General features: G+C 37.6%; 1 pseudogene; it reads left to right on the top strand.

Moving 5' to 3' along the window:
- Nucleotides 1-397: 397 nt before the first annotated feature.
- Nucleotides 398-24,662, top strand: part of LOC100344056 (elongation factor 1-gamma pseudogene) — a 48,412-nt pseudogene continuing 24,147 nt past the window's right edge.

The raw sequence follows: 24,662 nt of genomic DNA, 5'->3' as shown, positions 1-24,662 counted from the left end.
CATTTACGTGGTCCACTGCTGGGATAGTGGTACACACAGTTCCAGTTATAATTTCAAATGTATATGGGGCCCGCACTGCAGCTCACTAAGCTAATCCTCTGCCTTGCGGCACCGGCACACCGGGTTCTAGTCCCGGTCAGGACACCGGATTCTGTCCCAGTTGCCCCTCTTCCAGTCCAGCTCTCTGCTATGGCCAGGGAGTGCAGTGGAGGATGGCCCAAGTCCTTGGGCCCTGCACCCCATGGGAGACCAGGATAAGCACCTGGCTCCTGCCTTCAGATCGGCACGGTGCACCGGCTGCGGCGGCCATTGGAGGGTGAACCAACGGCAAAGGAAGACCTTTCTCTCTATCTCTCTCTCTCACTGTCCACTCTGCCTGTCAAAAAAAAAAAAGTATATGTACACCAACCATGCCATTTTGCAGCATTGTAAACATGAGCTCAAGTCCCTCAGAGATGTCAGTATAAATAAATCCATCAGGTAAGCTACCCAGAATAATAAAAGTGCTAGCTATGAAAGAAGGAAATCTAGGATGAGTGATGGAGGAGGGACATTATGAGTTGTTATCAATTATGGCCTAAGGACCAAATGAGTGAAGGTTTTAGTTCATCCTAATAACTCCTCTGGAAAGTTTTCCTGGAAAATTGTGATCAGCAAATATCCCAAATATTTCAAATAAGTTGCTCCGTGATGCACTGAACTTAATATGAAAAGCTAGGAATCTGAGTGATGAAATAGGTAAATTATAATCTGTGATCTTGGTGCTTGTTATAGTTTGGATGTGGTTTATGGCCCAAAGGTTCATTTACTGGGCATTTGTCCCCAGTGTATCAGTGTTAAGGTGGTGCAACCTTTAAAAATTAGGGCCTAGGAGATGGTACTTAAGTGATGGAGGCTGTATTCTAGACTGTCTCTCAGGGGTGGGTCAGGTTTAGTAGAAGTAGACTAATTTCCAGGGGAGTGGGTTGCAATAAGAAAGACTGAGCCTGTCCGCTCCCCATCTGTCGCTTCTTGCTTACACACACACTCATTCTATGTGTACTACTGTTTCCCTTTCTGCTTCTCCACCATGTTGTGATGCAGCCAAAGGACTTTCATCAGTACACAAGTGCTATGCTATTTGGACATTAGAGCCACCAGAATCATGAACCACATAAACTTTTTATTTTAAAAGTTACCCCACCTTAAGTATATATTGTGTATAGCATCACAAAAAGACTAAGAAATGCCTCTCCTTGATTCACCCTTACAGAGATAGAGCCCTCATTCTTATTGTTGTATTGTGCTAGAGCTTTTCCCTCAGCCAAACAGGAGTTACTTTTCCCATTCATACACCCGTGAAGCCAGATCTTAGAGTCTGCAACTTAATAGCATGAGTTTCAAAAGACTGACCTCCTCCTCTCAAAGTGGGAACAATCCTGTGGTCCAATCTTTATCCTGAAACTCACCCATAGCAACAGGCATTGGACACAGAGTTGAAAACACCACTTGAGATGGCTTTGTCTCATTTATGTACCTTGAGAGACAGCAGATTATGGCTCAAGTAGTTGAGTCCCTGAACTCACTTGGAACACCCAGATTGAGTTCTTGGCTCCTAGCTTTGGCCTGGCCCTGTCCCAACTGTTGCAGGCATTTAGGGAGTGAACCAGCCCATGGGGAATACTTGTCTGTCTCTCTGCGTCTCTCCATGTCTCTCTGCTTTTCGGTTAATCAATTAGTCCTATAAATACACACCAAAAACACTTGCCTGTGTTACTATACTCAAACTTGTTTCTATCTAATAATACTTTCTTGTTTTTTTGCACCCTGCTCTATCTTACTTCCATCACTCCTGTCTGGAAAGAGGTCCCTGATAAATTAGTTGAATAAGAATGCCATGTTAACTTCTACTTCTAAGAATATTTAATTAAGACATTCACCATCATATCATCTATTTAGACATATACATTTATATATATTTAATATACATGTGTATTAAACAATATATGCTTATATCATACATCTTGCGTTCCCTGTTGCCCACTTAACCCTTGCAGATATGATAGGCTCTCCCTTATTGTTTGTAGAATTTATATAGCCCTTTTCCTAATACTATGAACGTAACAGGTCTTCAGCAAACACTTGTGGTTATAAAGACTGTTACCAGCTAATCATGAAATGATGTTTCACTCAGCAAAGCATACACATTATAAGTCCGAGCTATATTCTCCACAAATTTTAATGTATTTTATAGTGGAAAGTTGGCTAATAAAGACGAACTGAAAGATGAAGCACTGACTGCTCATAGTCTCAATTCCTCACTGAACAATATCATTTTTATTGTTGTTTCCAAAATGAGATCATCTTTCTCTTCTGCTTTCACATTAACTAGATTTGTTCAAAGATCGGCTGTTAATGTCATCAGTCTGGTCTATTGCATGAATTCTACTAACAGAGTTTTAAAATACAGCCATTAGTATGCCATGGAGGAAAATTTGATCTCATCATGCTATAAATCATTTGTTTTCCTGAGAAGATTGGGAATATGACAAGCAGCTGTGCTTTGCCAGTGTTTTCATTTATACATATATCTTTCCTATTTCAAGGTTTGAAGGAGACAAATAAGATAATGTGATTAGGTAGCCAAGCATATTCAATGTTCTGAAAAGTAGGTCGTTGTTGAGATTAACTGTTGAATTAAAATGGTTTAGAAAGGTGGTAAATTTTTGATTTGCTTATTTCTCTAAAGAGTCTTGACCCTTGTCAAACATTCCTCCGTTCTTTTACAAAGCAGGGAGCCAAAACACTGTATCTAGCAATTTACTACTTGCAAATTGCTCTTGCCTATTTTTTTTAACCTAGAGCAAATTATAAGTATTTCCACACTAGATTTATTTTCCATAATCCATCACTGCATTGCTTTGGGGGCACTGAAAATGAGACAGGAGAGTGCTAATGTGACAGATGAGAACTGAAATAATTAAATATTGCTTGGCATAAGGCTACTATGCATCTCTTTGACTAGCCATGCTTTGAAAATGTCTTAAATGCCAATTAAGTAAAGAGTACTTAGTGGTGAACATTGTTCAATGCCACTCTTCCTTTTGGCAATTTTGACCTCAGCAATGGCATTTTCAGAAAGATAAATTAATAGCCTTCTACTATAAGAGTGACCATAATTTATTCTGTTTGGTCCTTTAGCTGACTGGCTAAAGTATAAAAAATACCCATACATGTAAAGATTAGATAAACAATTCATAAATATTTTGAGATATAAAGAAAATTGAAATAAAAATTCTTCCACTAGCTTGTTCACTCATTCATTCATTCATTCATTAAAAAAGGCCAGATAAAGTAGGAAGAGAGTCACACAAATAAATTACTACAATAAAAATGAATACATGTAACAATAATTGCATGTTCATGGTGCACACTGGGGAGCACAAAGGACGCCTAACCCAAGGGATGATACTGAGAAAAACTTCCTAGTGAAGATGATCCTAGCAGCAACATTTTCATGAATGAACCACAGTAAATTGGGTAAAGGGCGAGGTGAAGAGTAGCCAAAGGAGGGAGAATATGGTTGGATGAATGATAGCCATTTTTAGTAAGAAAGAGAAGCACATCCATGAGGTATGCTAAATAAAGACCTTAAGGAATTTGAACAGAAAACTTTATTTTCTTAAATAATACAAGATATATGTGCCTGCTGAAATTAAAATCACATTTTTCTAGATTTTTCTCTGGGCCATGTTTTGAATAACTTCATCCAAACTAGTCTATTATTTAGTGACTGTGGGATGGCAAGGATATGAATTTGATTATTTTTTCTAATTACATAAGTTTGGTGTTCAATTTGCCTAGGTAAATGATCCAGAAATATCCAAGTATGGATGGCAGCTAGCAAGGTGTTCATATAAAATAGGACTAAAGAGTTTGCAAGTTTCATATACTGCATTCACACTGGTTGGTATACCAAAGAGTTTGACCTTTATTAATGACAATGGGAAGTCAATGAAATTTAAGATCTTTAAACAAAAGAATATAAAACCCTGGATTAATGCCTTAGTGTACTACCACATCAGCCACTGGATTAAAGTCCTAGTGTACCACCTATTTAATTTTTAATGAGTTCTAAATCATAGGCATTAGAGCTATGCATTGGTAAAAGCAGAATAAATCTTCATCATTATTTTTCAAGACCTATATTTTATCACAGGAAAAGATTTCCATTTTTATTATTTTGATTCTAATGCTTTCATCATCTCTAATGAAGTATGTTTCTTTCCATTAATTCAAAGGTTGTCAAAGGCAGTTTCTTATGTAGGGTCAGTAAAAAAGAATAAACAAAAATATTCATTCAGAACCTATAGTGTGTTCAGGACTGTGCTTTCTTCTGGTAGATGTCAGTGAATATATCTTGAAAAAGATATTATGAAAAGAATTAAAGTAAATATTCTACAGAAAATACTAAAGCCTGAACATAAGTGATTTGATTATTTCACTATGTAATTACTTGATTTAACATTAAAAGACATTTTCATAATGTCTTATTTTTTAAAATCCTGCCCAAACGAGTATGGCTGCTTGGCAAAGTGGTTTAGACTACATTTGGGATGTCAACATCCCATATCAGAGTACCTGGGTTCAAGTCCCATATCCTCTTACAATTCTAGCTTCCTGGTAATGTATAGCCTTAGAAGCAGGAGGTGATGGCCCTGCCACCCATGAGGGAGACTAAGATTGAGTTCTGGCCTCTTGGATTCAGCCTGGCCAAGCTCTGGATGTTGTGGGCATTTGAAATGTAAACAATGAATGGGAGATCTGTCTATATGTCTGTCTCTCTTCCTTTCAAAAACAAACAAACAAATAAATAAATATCCTACACAAACCATTATATTCTTGTTTTTTTAAAAGACTTATTTATTAATTTGAAAGTCAGAGTTACACAAAGAGAAGAGAGGCAGAGAGACAGAGATAGAGAGAGAGAGAAAGAGAGAGGGAGGGAGAGAGGGAGAGAAAGAGAGGTCTTCCATCTGAGGGTTCACTCCCCAATTCGCCGCAACAACCAGAGCTGTGCTGATCTGAAGCTAGGAACCAGGAGCTTCTCTGGGTCTCCCACATGGGTGCAGGGGCCCAAGGAGTTGGGCCATCTTCTACTGCTTTCCCAGGTCATAGCAGAGAGCTGGATCCGAAGTGGAGCAGCTGGATCTCTAACTGGCGCCCGTATAGGATGCCGGCACTTGAGGTCAGGGCATTAACCCACCATGCCACAGCGCCAGCCCCACCATTGTAACTTTGAATGTACCATAGTTTTTTAAAATCCATTCTTCTATTGATGATGACTAAACTGTTTCTAGCTTTTTGAAAAGGTTTTGTATATATGTATATACATGTACATATATATGGAAGTCTAAAAGTTCTAAAATTTTATGGAAAATTTAAATTTAAATATAATTTTATTTCATACAAAAATTTTTGAAATTCATACATAGTTTTCCTAATAAACATTTTTCATGAACTTTTTGAAGAACTCTGATATGTTTAAAAGATATTGTTAGTACTTAAAAATATTTTTAAAGATTTATTTATTTATTTGTAAGTCAGAGTTACACAGAGAAAGGAGAGGCAGAGAGAGAGAGAGAGAGGTCTTTTGTCCATTGGTTCACTCCCTAGATGGCTGCAATGGCCGGAAATGTGCCAATCCGAAGCCAGGAGTCAGGAGATTCTTCCAGGTCTCCCACACAGGTGCAGGGGCCCAAGGACTTGGGCCATCTTCTACTGCTTTCCCAAGCTATAGTAGAGAGCTGGATCAGAAGTGGAGCAGCCGGGCACCCATAAGGGATGCCAGCGCTTCAGGCCAGGGCGTTAACCAGCTGTGCCACAGTGCTGGCCCCAGTACTTAAAATTTTACATTTTGAAATATCTGTAGCAATCTGAAAACAAAGCATAAACACTCATTAATTACCTGAATTTTCTCATTCTTCAGAAATAGCAATCAGTACAAAAAAACTTCATTAATAGAATCACAAGACTGATCAAATTAGTTTTAAACATTAAAAAAATACTTGTGGCTGAGAATAGAGAATAAAAATGACAATATCAATAATGATGAAATATCAATACTTAATTGAAAAGCCCAATAAAGTCAGTGATGATCCTATTAATTGAATTTTTCCATTTCTAATTAGAAACTATATTTAGAATCTATAATCACAATCATATTGTTATTTTAGAAAGAACAAAAAGCATATGCTCTAATTCTAAAGTCAAATGGTATAGGAGTGTATAAAATTAAGAAGTGACATTACTCATGTTCCTTTTTTTAATTTCCAAATCTCACATTAGACATGACCACTATCATCTGTCTAGTGTGACTCTTGCTGATTTTTATGCTCTACATTTGCAAATAAAAGCAGTTACAATATTTAAAACCAATGAGATCATGCATGCATTCTTTTCTGTATCTTGCTTGTATTTACTCAACATGCATTTGAAAACCTTTCTGTGTTGGTATCAACAAATATAACTTTTCCCTTAAAAAGATTGGAAAGTAACTAAGTCTTATTGTAAAGAGTTTACTTCTAGAGATACAAGGTAATTTTTTATATATTTGCTCTTTTGATAAATTCTTGATTTTTTACAAATTACAAAACTATGCTGAAATGTTCCACTTTGTTTTATCTAAGTGGACAAATTCAAAAACATCTCTAGGAAGAAATTGCTGGGTAAAAACCATACATTCTTGAAATGTAATTTAAGCTGGAAGTGTTAATATGAGGGATGAAAGTACTTATTTCTGTGCACCATTGTGATGACTAAGTTGTGTTTTTTGTTTTTGTTTGTTTTTTGTTTTGACAGGCAGAGTGGACAGTGAGAGAGAGAGACAGAGAGAAAGGTCTTCCTTTGCCGTTGGTTCACCCTCCAATGGCCACCGCGGCCGGCGCACTGTGCTGATCCAAAGGCAGGAGCCAGCTGCTTCTCCTGGTCTCCCATGGGGTGCAGGGCCCAAGGACTTGGGCCATCCTCCACTGTACTCCTGGGCCACAGCAGAGAGCTGGCCTGGAAGAGGGGCAACCGGGACAGAATCCGGCGCCCCGACCGGGACTAGAACCTGGTGTGCCGGCGCCGCAAGGTGGAGGATTAGCCTACTGAGCCGCGGCACCGGCCGATGACTAAGTTTTATAATTTTTTAAACTTACCTAATCTGGTGAACTAAATATAATATCTCATTGAAATAATTTTCAATATGCCATTTCCTTAACTGAAAATGTTATTTATTGAAACTGCATAAAAATTGTACAAGTGCTAAAGGAAAAAGATTTTGTTGAGGTTTCTGTTTCTCATGTGGGACACAGTAACAGAAAAGTCCCTTAACTTACAGATCACTTATTTTATTTTGTTTTATAATTGTATTAGAAAGTAAACTTTGATTATTAAAGTCCTTTGCTATTTTACCGAGTAGAAAACCATAATGATACTTTAAGCTCATGCATAGCAGATAGTCATAGGGAGAATTGTGGGTTTTCTTCTTTTAAGAACCTGTATAAATGCTATTGAATCATATAAAATTTATTTTATTTTACTTCATTTTTATTTTAAAATAAACCAAATTTAATGTTTTATTTATTTGTAAAAAATTGCAAAAAGATGATCATTCATTCTCTAGAATTTCAATCTGTGTTAAAGCTATTATATACTACTCAGCTATGACTGCAAGCTAACTCTACAGGGAAATGCAGAAGCAGAGTCACAAGAGAGGGTTACACTCCCCTATAAAATAAAATGCTTTATTAACTTAAGGGAGTTACCTAGATTTTCCCTGGAGTAAAATGGTACAGTCATGATAATAATCATGGTAATGTTCATCACTAGCCTGTGATTGAAATGGGAACTAAACTTTTAATTTTTAATTTTTTTTTATCTTTTATTTAATGAATATAAATTTCCAAAGTACGACTCATGGGTTACAATGGCTTTCCCCCCCATACCGTCCCTCCCACCCACAACCCTCCCCTTTCCCACTCCCTCTCCCCTTCCATTCACATCAAGATTCATTTTCAATTATCTTAATATACAGAAGATCAGCTTAGTATACCTTAAGTAAGGATTTCAACAGTTTGTTCCCACACAGAAACATAAAGTGAAAAATAATAGATGATTTTTTTTTTAAATCATGATGAAATCAGATCAGACCTATTGTCATGTTTAATCCCAGTGAGAGTCAAGTTGGGAATTGATAATTTCTTTTTTTTTTTTTTTTACAGAAGATCAGTTTAGTGTACATTAAGTAAAGATTTCAACAGTTTGCACCCCCATAGAAACACAAAGTGAAATATACTGTTTGAGTACTCGTTATAGCATTAAGCCTCAGTGTACAGCACATTAAGGACAGAGATCCTACATGAGGAGTAAGTGCACAGTGACTCCTGTTGTTGACGTTACAAATTGACACTCCTGTTTATGGCATCAATAATCTCCCTATGCACCAGTCATGAGTTTCCAAGGCTATGGAAGCCCCTTGAGTTCTCCGACTCTTATCTTGTTTAGACAAGGTCATAGTCAAAGTGGAGGTTCTCTCCTCCCTTCAGAGAAAGGCACCTCCCTCTTTGAAGACCTGTTCTTTCCACTGGGATCTCACTCACAGAGATCTTTTTGCCAGAGTGCCTTGGCTTTCCATGCCTGAAATACTCTCATGGGCTTTTCAGCCAGATCCGAGTGCCTTTAGGGCTGATTCTGAGGCCAGAGTGCTATTTAGGACATCCGCCATTCTATGAGTCTGCTGAGTATCTCACTTCCCATGTTGGATCACTCTCCCCTTTATTTATTCTATCGGTTAGTGTTAGCAGATACTAGACTTGTTTATGTGCTCCCTTTGACTCTTAGTCCTTTCATTATGATCAATTGTGAACTGAAGTTGATCACTTGGAATAGTGAGATGGCATTGGCACATGCCACCTTGATGGGATTGAATTGGAATCCCCTGGTATGTTTCCAACTCTACCAATTGGGGCAAGTCAGCCCGAGCATGCCCCAAATTATACATCTCTTCCCTCTCTTATTCCCACTTTTATGTTTAACAGGGATCACATTTCAGTTAATTTTCAACACTTAAGAATAACTGTGTGATAATTACAGAATGAAACCAGTCATATTAAGTAGAACAGACAAAAAAAAAATACTATGAGGGATAATATATTAAGTTGTCCATTAGCAGTCAGGGCTATGCTGATCAAGTCACCATTTCCCATAGTGTCCATTTCACTTCAGGAGGTTTCCTTTTTGGTGTTCAGTCAGTTGTCACCGATCAGGGAGAACATATGGTATTTGTCCCTTTGGGACTGGCTTACTTCACTCAGCATGATGTGGAACTAAACTTTTACTGATACTTCAGATTAGTAAGTTCGTGATGCTTAATTTCAGAATCACATAAGCTACAAAACAAATATAGATTAATGGTGAAACTCATCACAGTTCACTGGGATTGCCCTTACCTCTTCTCAAATGCTCCTTTATGCTCACAATTTTCTCTGCATAATGTCCAGCTGCTCTAAAGTAGAGACAACTGGCTGTGCCCCTTGCTTCTAGAGCGCTCTATTTCTATCTTAATAACTGTCTCAAATATTATTGGTTAATCCATAAAGATAGTTTCTTGTTCTAAATCTGAAATATACTATACTTATTGAGCCAGTAGCTACAAAACAAACCCCAACTACTTTTGAAGAAGACAAAAAATAGACACTGGCCACTGAGAAGCTTAAAATGTTCACTATAAAAAGACGGCTTGTCCTAATGCCATAGATGAGTTGATCTTCTGTTTTGAGCCTTCCTGTTTTCACTCTGGTTAACTTAAATTTAAGGAGTTCTGAATTCAAATAATCACCACCCTGCCACTTACCATTTTATCAAATAATTCGGATTTCAGTCTTTCATCTGTTATAAAGGATAATACTTTTATTGTTTTTGAAAAGAAAATTATGAGTAAAGTCTTTGGCACACAATAATATTCAGTCAGTAGCAGCCATCATTATAGTGCTTAGCTTGTGAACTAAGAATCAACAGTCCCAAGCTACTGAGGAGTTTCATAGGAATCTAAAGAAATGGGGGGGGGGGGATAAACAATTTCTAATGGAAGGAAGAAAATTATTTTAAGTAGAGGAGAATATTTATATACATTTTTGCTACTTTTTAAATACCTAACAGTTTGCAAGCTATCTAAAAATTCTTGTATCACCAACTCTGTACAGACACACCAAAGAAATGTACGTAAGAGGTTGTGCTATGAATATTAAATCTTTTAGTTCTGTCAAAGTATTTGCTTTGCTATGATGTCTATGTCATATTAGCCAAGTGATGTTGATACTATGTTCTTATGGCATGGTATCAAAAATTTTAAATTAAAACAAGTTTAAGGTATAAAATTTATAAATTAAAACAAGTTTGGAAATAAGAAATAAGGTTTGAAATGTTCATACAGAAAATATAATTGGAAACTACTGAATTAAATGCTTTCTCACTTTTTCTCACTAAAAAATTAAAAATACAGGTGCGGGGTGACTTTTAGTAAATAAAATTTGAATTTTCATATGAAGCATCCATAACTTATTGATAATTTTTTCTTATTTCTTTAAATAAATTTTATGGTGTTATAATTATTTATTTTATATCTTTATTAACACAATACAGTTCTCAAACCTTGCATCCTTTTTAAAATGTATCATTTTGAACTGACAATTACTGCTGGCTGTTTACTCTTTCCCAGCGTGGTTAGCATTGAGTCAAGATGGTGTCATTTCACATGCAGGCTCCAACACCATTTCAGGTCCTTTGACCCTTCTTCAGATAGCTAATTCCCTAGGGTGCAGAGGTGGTGGCAGAGATGGCAGCAAGTGACAAGCTGCTAAAAGTACTATTGCATTCATTAGCTACTTAGCTGTCAAGCTCTTAATTTCTATGCAAGACAGACCAAACAGAGTATGATTTAAATAGACTGAAACATACATAGAAAAAGTTAAAAAGAAGTTGATTCTCAGGGACATTTTGGTTACATAGCTTTTAATATTTTTATGATTTTTATCTCCCATACACAAAATCAAACATTCATTTTAGTATACAGTATATATGTAAATATCAATATTGACCGTAGTTCTTTTTTTTCCTCAAAGAAAACTTCTGTTCAATGAGTACAAATTTCATAAGTACAATTTTAGTAATATAGTGATTCTTCCCACCATATCTACCCTCCCACCATATCCACCCTCCCACCTACACTTCCACCTCTCCTCTGGCTCCTTCTCTCCTTCCCAGTCCAATTCTTTACTAAGATTCATTTTCAATTAACTTTATACACAGTTGACCAACTCTATTTTCTGAGGCACAGGTTATTACCTTTCTAAAGTAGGATGTTTTCCCTCAGGACATATTTAGTGTTGAAAATTGTTTGGTTTAAATACTTTTGTCGAAAATACTACTGTGTCTACTATGATACTATGAACTACTGTTTGGCTATGTTGTGGCTTGTCTTTCTGAAACACTTGCTTACCAGGGAGAAATCACATATTTACTAAATAAAAGTTTAAAAAATGTTATATATAAAAAAAATATTTCAACAGTTTGCACACACACACACACAGAAATTGGAGAACAAATTTTACAGTTAATTCTCATAATACAACTCAGTGAGGAAAGAAGTCCTGCATGGAAAGTAAGCACACAATAATTCCCGTTATTAATTTTACAAAAATACTACTATGCATGATGTCAGTGACAACCCAAGGCCTTTGACATGAGTTGCCAAGTCTATTGAAGCCTTTTGAATCCACAAAATCTGTCAGTATTTAGACAAGGCCATAAGCAAAGTGGAAATTCCCTCCTCCCTTCAGAGAGAAGTACATCCTTCTTTGATGGCCACTTCTTTCCACTGGGGTCTCTCTCACAAAGATCCCTCATGTAGGCCATTTTTTGCCACGATGCCCTGGATTTCCATGCCAGAAATGCTCTCATGGACTTTTAAGATAGACCAGAATGCCTTAAGGGCTGATTCTGAGGTAATAATGCTGTCTACGCAATGGTCATTCTATGAGTCTGCTGTGTAGACTCCTTACTATCTTGAAATAGTCTCTCTTTTTTAATTCTTTTTATCAACTTTTATTTAATAAATATAAATTTCCAAATACAACTTTTGAATTATAGCAGCTTTTGGCCCCATAACCTCCCTCCCACCCGCAACCATCCCATCTCCCACTCCATCTCCCATCCCATTCTTCATCAAGATGCATTCTCAATTGTATTTATATACAAAAGTTCAATTTAGTATATAGTAAGTAAAGATTTCAACAGAATGCACCTACACAGACACACAATGTATAGAGTACTGTTTGAAAAGTAGTTTTACCGTTAATTTGCCTAGTACAACACATTAAGGACAGAGCTCCTAATGGGGAGCAGGTGCACAGTGGCTTCTGGTGTTGATTTAACAATTGACACTCTTACTTATGACGTAAGTAATCACCCAAGACTCTTGGCATGAGCCACCAAGGCTATGGAAACATCTTGGTTCAGCAACTCCGGTCTTATTTAGACAAGGCCATGAACAAAGTGGAAGTTCTCTCCTCCCGTCAGAGAAAGGTACTGCCTTATTTGATAGCCTGTTCTTTCCACTGGGATCTCACTCGTGGAGATCTTTCATTTAGGTTTTTTTTTTTTTTCTTTTTTGCCAGAGTGTCTTGGCTTTCCATGCCTGAAATACTTTCATGGGCTTTTCAGCCAGATCCGCATGCCTTAAGGGCTGATTCTGAGGCCAGAGTGCTGTTTGGGACATCTGCCATTCTATGGGTCTGCTGTGTATCTCACTTCCCATGTTGGATCATCCTCTCCCTTTTTGATTCTATCAGCTAGTATTTGCAGACACTAGTCTTGTTTATGTGCTCCCTTTGGTTCTTAGTCCTATCATTATGATCAATTGTGAACAGAAATTGATCACTGGGACTAGTGAGATGGCAGTGGTACATGCCACCTTGATGGGATTGAATTGGAATCCCCTGGTATGTTTCTAACTCTACCGTTTGAGGTAAGTCAGCTTGAGCATGACCCGAATTGCACATCTCTTCCCTCTCTTATTCCCACTCTTATATTTAATAGCAATCACTTTTCAGTTAAGTTTCAGCACTTAAGAATAATTGTGTATTGATTACAGTATTCAAACAAAAGTATTAAGTAGAACAAACAAACAAAAAAATACTAAGAGGGATAACATATTAAGTTGTTCATCAATAGTCAGGGCGAGGGCTGATCAAGTCACAGTTTCTCATAGTGTTCATTTCACTTTAGCAGGTTTCCTTTTAGGTGCTTAGTTAGTTATCACCTATCAGGGAGAACATGTGGTATTTGTCCATTTGGGATTGGCTTATTTCACTCAGCATAATGTTTTCCAAATTCCTAACAGGGATCACTTTTCAGTTAAAATTTAAGCCCCTAAGAATAATTGTGTGTTAATACAGAGTTCAACCAATGGTACAAGAACAAAAAAAATACTAAAATGGATAAAGTATTACATTGTACATCAACATTCAGGACAAGAGCTGATCAAGTCACTGTTTCTCATAGTGTCCATTTCACTTCAACAAGTTTCCCCTTTGGTGCTCAGTTAGTTGTCACCGATCAGGGAGAACATATGATATTTGTCCCTTTGGGACTGGCTTAATTGACTCAGCATGATGTTTTCCAAATTCCTCCATCTTGTTGCAAATGAACAGGTTTCATTGTTTTCGACTGCTTATAGTATTCTATAGAGTACATGTCCCATAATTTCTTTATCCAGTCTACTGTTGATGGGCATTTGGGTTGGTTCCAGGTCTTAGCTATTATGAATTGAGCTGCAATAAACATTAATGTGTAGATAGCTTGTTTGTTTGCCAATTTAAATTCCTTTGGGTAAATTCCAAGGAGTGGGATGGCTGGGTTGAATGGTAGGGTTATCTTCAGGTTTCTGAGGAATCTCCAGACTGACTTCCATAGTGGCTTAACCAATTTGCATGCCCACCAACAGTGGGTTAGTGTCCCTTTTTCCCCACATCCTCTCCAGCATCTATTGTTGGTAGATTTCTGAATGTAAGCCATTCTAACCGGGGTGAGGTGGAACCTCATTGTGGTTTTGATTTGCATTTCTCTGATTGCTAATGACCTTGAACATTTTTTCATGTGTCTGTTGGCCATTTGGATTTCCTCTTTTGAAAAATGTCTATTGAGGTCCTTGGCCCATCTCTTAAGTGGGTTGTTTGTTTTGATGTTCTGGAGTTTCTTGATTTCTTTGTAGATTCTGGTTATCAACCCTTTATCAGTTGCATAGTTTGAAAATATTTTTTCCCATTCTGTCGGTTGCCTCTTCACTTTCCTGACTGTTTCTTTTGCAGTACAGAAACTTCTCAATTTGATGCAATCCCAAATGTTAATTTTGGCTTTGATTGCCTGTGCTTCTGGGGTGTTTTCCAAGAAGTCATTGCTGGTACCTTTATCTTGCAGGGTTTTTCCAATGCTCTCTAATAATTTGATGGTGTTAGGTCGTAGATTTAAGTCTTTAATCCATGTTGAGTGGATTTTTGTGTAAGGTGAAAGGTAGGGGTCTTGCTTCATGATTCTGCACGTGGAAATCCAATTTTCCCAGCACCATTTATTGAATAGACTGTCCTTACTCCAGGGATTGGTTTTGGATCCTTGATCAAATATGAGTTGGCTGTAGATGTTTGGATTGATTTCTGGTGTTTCAATTCTGTTCCATTGGTCTATCCACCTGATTCTTTACCAGTACCATGCTGTTTTGATTACAACTGCCCTGTAGTATGTCCTGAAATCTGGTATTGTGATGCCTCCAGCTTTGTTTTTGTTGTACAAGATTGCTTTAGCTATTCGAGGTCACCTGTGCCTCCATATGAATTTCAGCATCATTTTTTCCAGATCTGAGAAGAAAGTCTTCAGTATCTTGATTGGTATTGCATTGAATCTATAAATTGCTTTTGGGAGAATGGACATTTTGATGATATTGATTCTTCCAATCCATGAGCATGGAAGATTTTTCCATTTCTTGGTATCCTCTTCTATTTCTTTCTTTAAGGTTTTGTAATTTTCATCATAGAGATCCTTAACATCCTTGGTTAAGTTTATTCCAAGGTATTTGATTGTTTTTGTAGCTATTGTGAGTGGGATTGATCTTAGAAGTTCTTCCTCAGCCATGGCATTGCCTGTGTATACAAAGGCTGTTGATTTTTGTGCATTGATTTTATACCCTGCTTCTTTGCCAAACTCTTCTATGAGTTCCAATAGTCTCTTAGTAGAGTTCTTTGGGTCCCCTAAATAAAGAATCATATCATCTGCAAAGAGGGATAGTTTGAGTTCTTCCTTCCCAATTTGTATCCCTTTAATTTCTTTTTCTTGCCTAATAGCTCTGGCTAGAACTTCCAGAACTATATTGAATAGCAGTGGTGAGAGTGGGCATCCCTGTCTGTTACCAGATCTCAGTGGAAATGCTTCCAACTTTTCCCCATTCAATAGGATGTTGGCCGTGGGTTTTTCATAGATTGCTTTGATTGTATTGAGGAATGTTCCTCCCATATTCAGTTTGCTTAGAGTTTTCATCATGAAAGGGTGTTGTATTTTATCAAATGCTTTCTCGGCATCTATTGAAATAATCATATGGTTTTTCTTCTGCAGGCTGTTAATGTGGTGTATCAAATTGATTGTCTTGCACACATTAAACCATCCCTGCATACCAGGGATAAATCCCACTTGGTCTGGGTGGATGATCTTTCTGATGTGTTGCTGCATTCTATTGGCGAGAATTTTATTGAGGATTTTTGCATCTATGTTCATCAGGGATATTGGTCTGTAATTCTCTTTCAATGCTGCATCTTTTTCCGGCTTAGGAATTAAGGTGATGCTGGCTTCATAGAAAGAATTTGGGAGGATTCCCTCTTCTTCGATTGTTCTGAATAGTTTGAGAAGAATTGGAGTTAGTTATTCTTTAAATGTCTGGAAGAATTCAGCAGTGAATCCATCTGGTCCTGGGCTTTTCTTTGTTGGGAGGGCCTTTATTACTGTTTCAATTTCTGTCTCAGTTATGGGTCTATTTAGGTTTTCCATGTCTTCATGGTTCAATTTAGGTAGATTGCATCTGCCACTGAGACTACTCATGTCTCAGCCACACTGTGAATTCTACCACACACCCCCAGTTTTTTTTTTTTTTTCCCACAGTCCCAGTTCATAAACTCCACACATTCACTAGGTCTTAGTCTCCTGTTATTACTCCCCACCCGAGTCAGGTTTTTCTGCTTGGTGGAGGGCGGGCACAGCCCTGAGCTGGCAGAGCTGTTATGTATGTCCAAAATGGCACCTGCTTTATTGTCTCACATGCCTTTGTGAGGTGTGGGGAGAGAGAGAATCATGTCTGTAACGTCCCTTGTATTTTTTTCTCTCTTCTAGTTAGGCTGGTGTACTTCCCCCACTGGATTTCAAGCCTCGTTCCCTCCAGGCTCTTCCTGTTGCTTTTCTGCCAGTGTCTGGGTCTACTGTGGTTTTGCCTCACCTCTCTTTCCAGCGTTGGTGTGGAGGCTCTCTGTAGCTGGGCTCCTGAGCCATGGGTGCCCGTGTCCTCCATGTAGATCCTCTGTGTCCCTCTAATTCCAGATGAGTTTCCTCTGCAGTTTTTCCCATAACTTTTCCCTGAGATTATACTATCTCCATTTTTATTAAACTATCTTTTCCTGGACTATCAGTGAGCTCCCTCCCTATTCCGCCATCTTGGAGCTGACCCCAATTTTATTCTATCTATTATTATTACCAGACATTTGATCTTATTTATATGATCCCTTTAACACTCAACTCTACCTATATGATCACTTTAACACTTAATATGGTCACTTAAACACTTATTATGGCATTCTTACCACCCAGCTTAATGGGATGTGAGGTCCCGTGACATATTTTTAAACTGTAACCTTAGAAGAAAGTTGTAGGAATGTATGCAGACCTATACATCTTTACAGTTATAAACCTCATCCTCTCTCTCTTATTCCCACTCTTATGTTTTACTAAGATCTATTTTCAATTGACTTTATATACATATGATTAAGTATATGTTAAGTAAAGAGTTCAACAAATAATATGAAGAAGAGAAAAAAAACAAACAAACACAGTCAAGACAAGGGCTATTCAAGTCATTGCTTCTCCAAGTGTCAATTTCACTTCTTCAGATTTCCTTTCAGGTGCTCCATTAGTTATCACAGATCAGGGAGAACATATGGTATTTGTTCCTTTGGGATTGACTTATTTCACTAAGTATGATATTTTCCAGATTCATCCATTTTGTTGCAAATGACCAGATTACATTTTTAGCTCTATGTAGTATTCCACAGAGTACATATCCATTAATTTCTTTATCCAGTCTTCTGTTGACGGGCATTTAGGTTGGTTCCATGTCTTAGCTATTGTGAATTGAGCTGCAATAAACATGGGGGGATATGTAACTCTTTCATTTGCTGATTTCTTTTCCCTTGGGTAAATTCCCAGGAGTGGGGTGGTTGGATAATATGGTAGGCCTATATTCAGATTTTTGAGGTACCTCCAACTGTCTTCCTTAGTGACTTTGCCAGGTTACATTCCAACTAACAGTGGATTAGGATACTTTTTACCTACATGCTCTCCAGCATTTATTGTTATTTGATTTCTGTATGAAAGCCATTCTAACTAGGGTTAGGTGAAACCTCATTGTGGTTTTGATTTACATTTCCCTGATGGCTAGTGATCCTGAACAATTTTTCATGTGTCTGTTGGCCATTTGGATTTCCTCTTTGGAAGAATTCCTCTGAGAAGAATGTCTTTGGTATTTTGATTGGTATTGCATTGAATTGCTTTCAGAAGAATGGACATTTTGATGGTATTGAATCTTCCAATCCATGAGCATGGACGATTTTTGCATGTTTTTGCGTCTTTTTCTAGTTATTTCCTTAATGTTTCATAAATCTCATCATAGACATCTTTGGCATTCTTGGTTAAATTTATTCCAAGGTATTTGATGTTTTTTGTAGCTATTATGAATGAGCTTTATCTTAGAAGTTCTTTCTCAGTCGTGGCATTGTCTGTGTATACAAAGGCTGTTGATTTTTGTGTACTAATATTTATATCCTGTTACTTTACCAAACTCTCCTGAGTTCTAATAGTATCTTGGTGGAATCTTTTGGATCCCCTATATATAGAATCATGTCATCTGCAGATAGGGCTAGTTTGACTTCCCCTTTCTCAATTTGTATCCCTTTGATTTCTTTTCTTGCCTAATGTCTGTAGCTAAAACTTCCAGAACTATATCAGATAGCAATGGTGAGTGTGGGCATCTTTGGTTCTGAATCTCACTGATAATGCTTTCAACTTTTCTCCATTCAATGTGATGCTGGCTGTGGGTTTGTCTTGATTGATAAATTGCCTTGATTGTGTTGAGGAATGTTCCTTCTATATCCAATTTGCTTAGTGTTTTCATCATGAAAGGATGTTGTATTTTATCAAATGCTTTCTCTGCATATATTGAGAATAATCATATTTTTTCTACAGTTTTTTACTGTGATATATCAAATTGATTGATTTTCGAATGCTGAACCATCCCTGCATACAAGGAATAATTGCCACTTGATCCAGGTAAATGATCTTTCTGATGTGTTGTTGGATTCGATTGGCTAGAATTTTGTTGAGGATTTTTGCAACTATATTCATCAGGGAAATTGGTCTGTAGTTCTCTTTCTCTGTTGCATCTTTTCCGGGTTTAGGCATTAAGGTGATGCTGGCTTCATAGAAGGAATTTGGGAGGATTCCCTTCCTTTCAATTGTTGAGAAGTATTGAAGTTAGTTCTTTAAATTCAGCAATGAAGCCTTTCAGTCCTGTGCTTTTTTTTCTTGGGAGGGCCTTTGTTACTGATTCAATTTCTGCCTTGATAATGAGTCTGTTTAGGTTTTCTGTGTCTCATGGCTCAATTTAGGTAGGTTGTATGTGTCCAGGAATTTATCCATTTTTTCTAGGTTTTCCGGTTTTTTTGCAATAATTCATTATACTAAAGGATCACTTTGACATTGTCCAAAGGGAAAAGAATGTAATGTCAAAGACAAAATATTTCCCCTGTGTTATGCAGAATTCTAAAATGATTTTCAATGATCCTCTCTCTTATTTAATCTTTCCTATGATTATTGGGAACTATCACTCCAATGATTATGTTACATTATTGATAAGGGATTTAGCAGCTATAATTGATAAAATTAAGTCCCCAAATCAGTTGACCTGAAAACAGAGTTTCCAGTTGGACCTGATTAATCACATTGGTTTTACACAAGATGGAAAGAGTCAGAGATGCATAGCAAAGATTCAAGGCGCAGTTGCTAATGTAAAGATAACTGGGGCCGCATTCCTAGGAATGAATGCAAAGGATCTGTAGGAGCTGACAGTGGTTCAGCAAGAAAATATAGACTTCAGTCTTACAAAAAGAAGGGACTGAATTGAGCCAACTCTAAGAATAGTCTTGAAGGTGGTCTTTCCTCCAGACAAGAAATTTGTCTTGTAACACCACGATTTTGTTTTACAATACTCTGATAAGAGAACCAGGTATGTGATGCCACAACTTCTGACCTACAAAACTGTGAACTAATAAACAGGTATTATTTTGTATTGCTAATTTTGTGGGTTTGTTATCCAGCAGTAGGAAATTTTTTTAAAGATTTATTTATTTATTTGAAAGTCAGAGTTACATAGATAGAAAATAGGAGGCAGAGAGAGAGAGAGAGAGAGAGAAATTTTCCATCTGCTGGTTCATTCCCTAGATGGCTGCCACGGCAAGAGCTGCACCAATCTGAAGCCAGAAACCAGGAGCTTCTTCCATTATCTCTCATGTGGGTGCAGGGACCCAATGACTTGGGCCATTTTCTACTGCTATCCCATGCCATAGCATAGAGCTGGATTAGAAGTGGAGCAACTGGGACTCAAACCGGTGCCCATATGGGATGATGGCATTGCAGTCAGTGGATTTACCTAGTATGCCATAGCACTGGCCCCATAGCAATAGGAAATTAACACTCCTCCTGTTTCCTACATCTTCACTAGGAAGATTTTACCAGTATCATCCCCTTGGGTTAGGTATCCCTTGTGCTCGCAAATGTGCACCTTGAACAAGCAACTATTGTTAGATGTATTTGTTTTTATTGTTCATTTAAGTGGTATATAGTAGCATTATGCTAAGCAATATTTAATTTACATTGAAAATATCAACTTAATTCATTGTTTTGGACACTAATCTTTTTTCTATTCTTTGAGTATCTACAATTTCGAGTAGTACATTTTGCTTTAATACCAGCTTTAAATGTTTTAACCTTTAGCTAGTGTGGGAAACTTCTATGTATGCCAGATACTGTTCTGATTTATGTATTCAGGCTGAGTTTGAAATGTTCATTGATGACAGTGAGGATAGGAAGAAAGATGAGTCAATAAAGTTTCTCACTGTTGAAAACATTCAGAGTGTAAAAGTAAGAAAATTATATGGCTTGCTTGGACACATTATATTAATGCTAAGTTTAATTCAGAAAATGAGACTGAAGAGCAAACAGAAATGTAATTAAGAGCAATTTAGTTAAGAAGAAATCACAGGAAAGATTGGAGAGGAAAGAGAATTTCATGGAGGATCATGCTTTTGAAGATACTATCTATTATCTTCTAAACAGGGGAGTTTCCAGAAAGAGAGGCTGCAGGGGGAAATAACGCTTCATTTACGATAGAGATGCTTGGATCTATTTGATGCATGAAACGAATTATATTCTAGGGAACCCGAGTGTGCTTTTTTTGGTTTTAGATGAAGTAAAATTAAAGAGTAAATTCCCTTTACCACTAAATGACTGGGACAAGCCCAGGCAACCTGCCAACTGATGATATAGGCGATAAGACCTATTTTTGCTTTGTTGCTTAATCTTCTCCAAGTTTAACATGTATGCTTCTCTTTGTAGAAAAAAGGAGCAGCAAAAGCATTATTCTTCACAGTTCTGTTCTAATTTAATTTAGTAAAAGAGCTACAGGGAAAAAATAGAAATTTTGCAGTTTCTTTCATCTAAGGACTTCCAAGTTTAAATATACAGCAATTCATTAGAGAGGTCAAGATTTGTTTTTTGCAGATTTTAGCCCAGGAGAAAATTGCAGCAACCTCAGGGCAGCAGAAAGATCCAAAAGGATCATCTTAATATGTAACAGAAATGAGTTGCTTAATGTACTCTACTGATCATCTTGGAGTATATACCAAAAAGTTGTTTAAGGAGCCTCTCAACAGAAAGACTCTTTCTTGGAGAAGAATGATTCTAAATTTTAGATCTATTACTCTCAGTGTTAATACTGCATTTTACTTAGAAACTTACAATCTACATTTTATTCAGAAAATTATTATTTAATCTACTTCTCACTAGGGCAAATGTTATTAGGATCAGAATTACTAAACATAATAACTGAGTGATCTCTAGTAATAAGAAAGGAATATTTTGTGTGTGTGTGTATGTGTGTGTGTGTGTATATATATATATATTTATATATATATATAGTGTGTGAACCAAGGTTCACTACAGAGATAATTCAGTTTAAAAGTCCTAAAAACATGCTCAAACATTGCAATGACTTTCTCCTAAGGGAGTCACACTTATGTGAGGACTCAATTCTCTAGTTCTACAAGCTTTCATTGGTTTCATATCTAAATTTCATAATACTCATTCATTATTTCATTCATTACATATTTATTAAATGCTGACTTTGTAAAGCAACGAACTGAAAAGACAAAGGCCCTGTTTTTGTATAGTCTATATTTTAGTTGGCAGGAAAATAGTGGAAAAACTTGAGGGGAAAATTAAAATTTAAACTCAGAAAGAGAAGGCATATATATATATATATATATACACATATATATGCTAATTTTATTGGCAAAAGTTTCCACAGTGGATGAGGGAATACATTTTTAGAGTTCTTGTCCAAAGATCTGGATGAATTAATTGATGAATTTTTCAGAGATTCTGAATTCAGTGCTCTGGTTCTGACTGACAGAGACTGGGATTCAATGGTGGCCCAATCTAACTGAAGTTACAATAACAGAAATTTTATATGTAGCAGATTAAATAAAAGGCATTGAGGCAGTTCTATTGTACTTAATTCATGATGCACTCCATACTTAAATTCTGTGTTGGGATCCAGATCTTGTTCTGCACAATGATCTTGTTACCTACGTGAATAATGGAAGCCTCACCATGCAGGTAGGAGATGGGAGAGTCTACAATTAAAATAGAGCTTCCAGTTCTGTTAGAGATAGGATTCTAAGGTGGCTAAGACCATTGAATCAGTCAGTTTTGCATCACTGCAATGAAATATCTGAAATAAGCTACCTACATAGTAAAGAGACTTATTTATCTTACAGTTTTGGAACATCAAACACCAAATCAGGTGACCTCATTTATCTGGCCTCTGGAAAGAGTTTAACAATAGATAGCATCACATCAAGTTAGGATCATCTGAAAGAGCAGTCATATCTCGGGTACAGAGAGTGGGTGAGGATAAACTGAATCTTTTATAACAATACTCTTGCAAGAACTACCTTTTGAGAGCAAACCACCAATAACTTGAGGATCTCTCACTACAACTCACCTCTTAATGGTCCACAGCATCTGCCAATACTACCACCTTGGGGCCCAAATCTTTATATATATATATTGTTGATGGACACTCAACATCCAATCATATCAACCATTAAGCTGTATTTAACCGGCTGAGAACGATTGGACACGTTTTGTTATATTTGTTAACACAGACTACATAGTAAGAGAAATTTGTTGGAAATTCATGATTATGGCCTTCCTGGGAGGTAAATATGTGAACAGCCTGCTGAGATGACTCTTGACACATAAAATAATAGACAATGACCTCAACCTGCAAAGAGGTCCACTTTAGAGAATTATGGTGCTTCTCCAAATCTGAGACCTACATATGAAATCAAAGTATGTATGGATATATTTCATGAAGAGCATTGGAAGAAAAATCACAAGTATATAATCATATAACCATGGGGGCCCATTTATCAGAGGGCATTCTTAAGGATGTTGATGATTTTTAAAATGCTTAATTGTTTCAAGCTTAGAAAAAATGACTTCAGGACAGGAATCTAGTTTCTAACTAGAGATGGTAAGCATCAAGATGCTCGACACCCTATTTGAAAAGTAAACAATTAGGTTCAGGGAAATTAAATTACTTTCTTTGGTAGAAAGTCAGGATCAGAACCCAGGTTCTAGCAGGATGCTTCACAATGTCAGATGCTTGAGCTCCCACAGAAGAAGAAATAAACAGAGGATCATGTTTCCTCTTTTTTTCAGTTTGACATGAAAATTCTATTTTATTCAGATTGGAAAATAAGCACAAACCCCTGCCTTTTTTGGAGATGGGGTTAGATGAGAAAATCAGAGAGAAAGGCAAGAAGATCTATATTATAGTGGATGTCCCAAAATTCTTTCAGGTAGAAAAGGTGCAAATGTAGAAAAAGGAGTGAGGGAAATACAAGGAATATGGGTTCAGAGACATAGGCCATCAGCTTTTGCTCCCAGGGACACCTTAAGAACTTAGGGAACCCAGCTGTTCAATTCAGTGTAAGGAGAGAGCAGCAGTACACCCACAGAAGACTAAATAAATGAGGAAGGAACTTGTGGCTTGTTGCAAATGTGGGCTATACTAGAGGTGTCTGACTGAGTGACTATAAATAGTAGTGCTTAAATAGAATGCTTTGGGTGCAGTGCTGGGTCAGATCAGATTTTCAGCTTGAAAACATGGGTCAGATCCCAGTGTTGTGGCATAGCGGGTTCAGCCACCACCCACAGCACTGGTATTCCATGTGAGCAACAGTTTCAGTCCCACCCACTTCATTTCCAATCCAGCTCCCTGCTAGTGCACCTGAAAAAGCAAAGGAAGATGGCCTAAGTGCATGGGCCACTGCCACCCTGTGAGGATCTGGATAGAGTGCCAGGCTCCTGGCTTCGGCCTAGTCCAGCCCTGGCCATTGTGACCATTTGGGGAGTGAAACAGAAGATGGATGATTGTCTCGCGCGCGCGCTCTCGCTCGCTCTCCCCCTTCCTCCATTCCTCCATCTTCCTCTGTAATTCTGCCTTTCAAATAAATAAATAAATAGAAAACATGGGCCAGAATTCTCAGAACAAAAGGATATTTTTGTACCCCACCACTTGACTCTCAATATCTGTTTTCATAAACTCAATGATGAAGTTGTCTGGACAGCGTAGCAGCTAGTAATGGGACTATATGCTACATATATAATAATACTACTGGCCGGCGCCGCGGCTCAATAGGCTAATCCTCTGCCTTGCGGCGCCGGCACACCGGGTTCTAGTCCCGGTCGGGGTGCCGGATTCTGTCCCGGTTGCCCCTCTTCCAGGCCAGCTCTCTGCTGTGGCCAGGGAGTGCAGTGGAGGATGGCCCAAGTGCTTGGGCCCTGCACCCCATGGGAGACCAGGAGAAGCACCTGGCTCCTGCCTTCTGATCAGCGCGGTGCGCCGGCAGCGGCAGCCATTGGAGGGTGAACCAACGGCAAAGGAAGACCTTTCTCTCTGTCTCTCTCTCTCACTGTCCACTCTGCCT

Source organism: Oryctolagus cuniculus, chromosome 11 (genome assembly GCF_051225735.1).
Source record: "Oryctolagus cuniculus isolate XC-2025 breed Fujian yellow rabbit chromosome 11, ASM5122573v1, whole genome shotgun sequence".
NCBI lineage: Eukaryota > Metazoa > Chordata > Mammalia > Lagomorpha > Leporidae > Oryctolagus > Oryctolagus cuniculus.
Note: the sequence above shows the minus strand (reverse complement) of the source record. Positions and strands in the feature narration are given on the sequence as shown.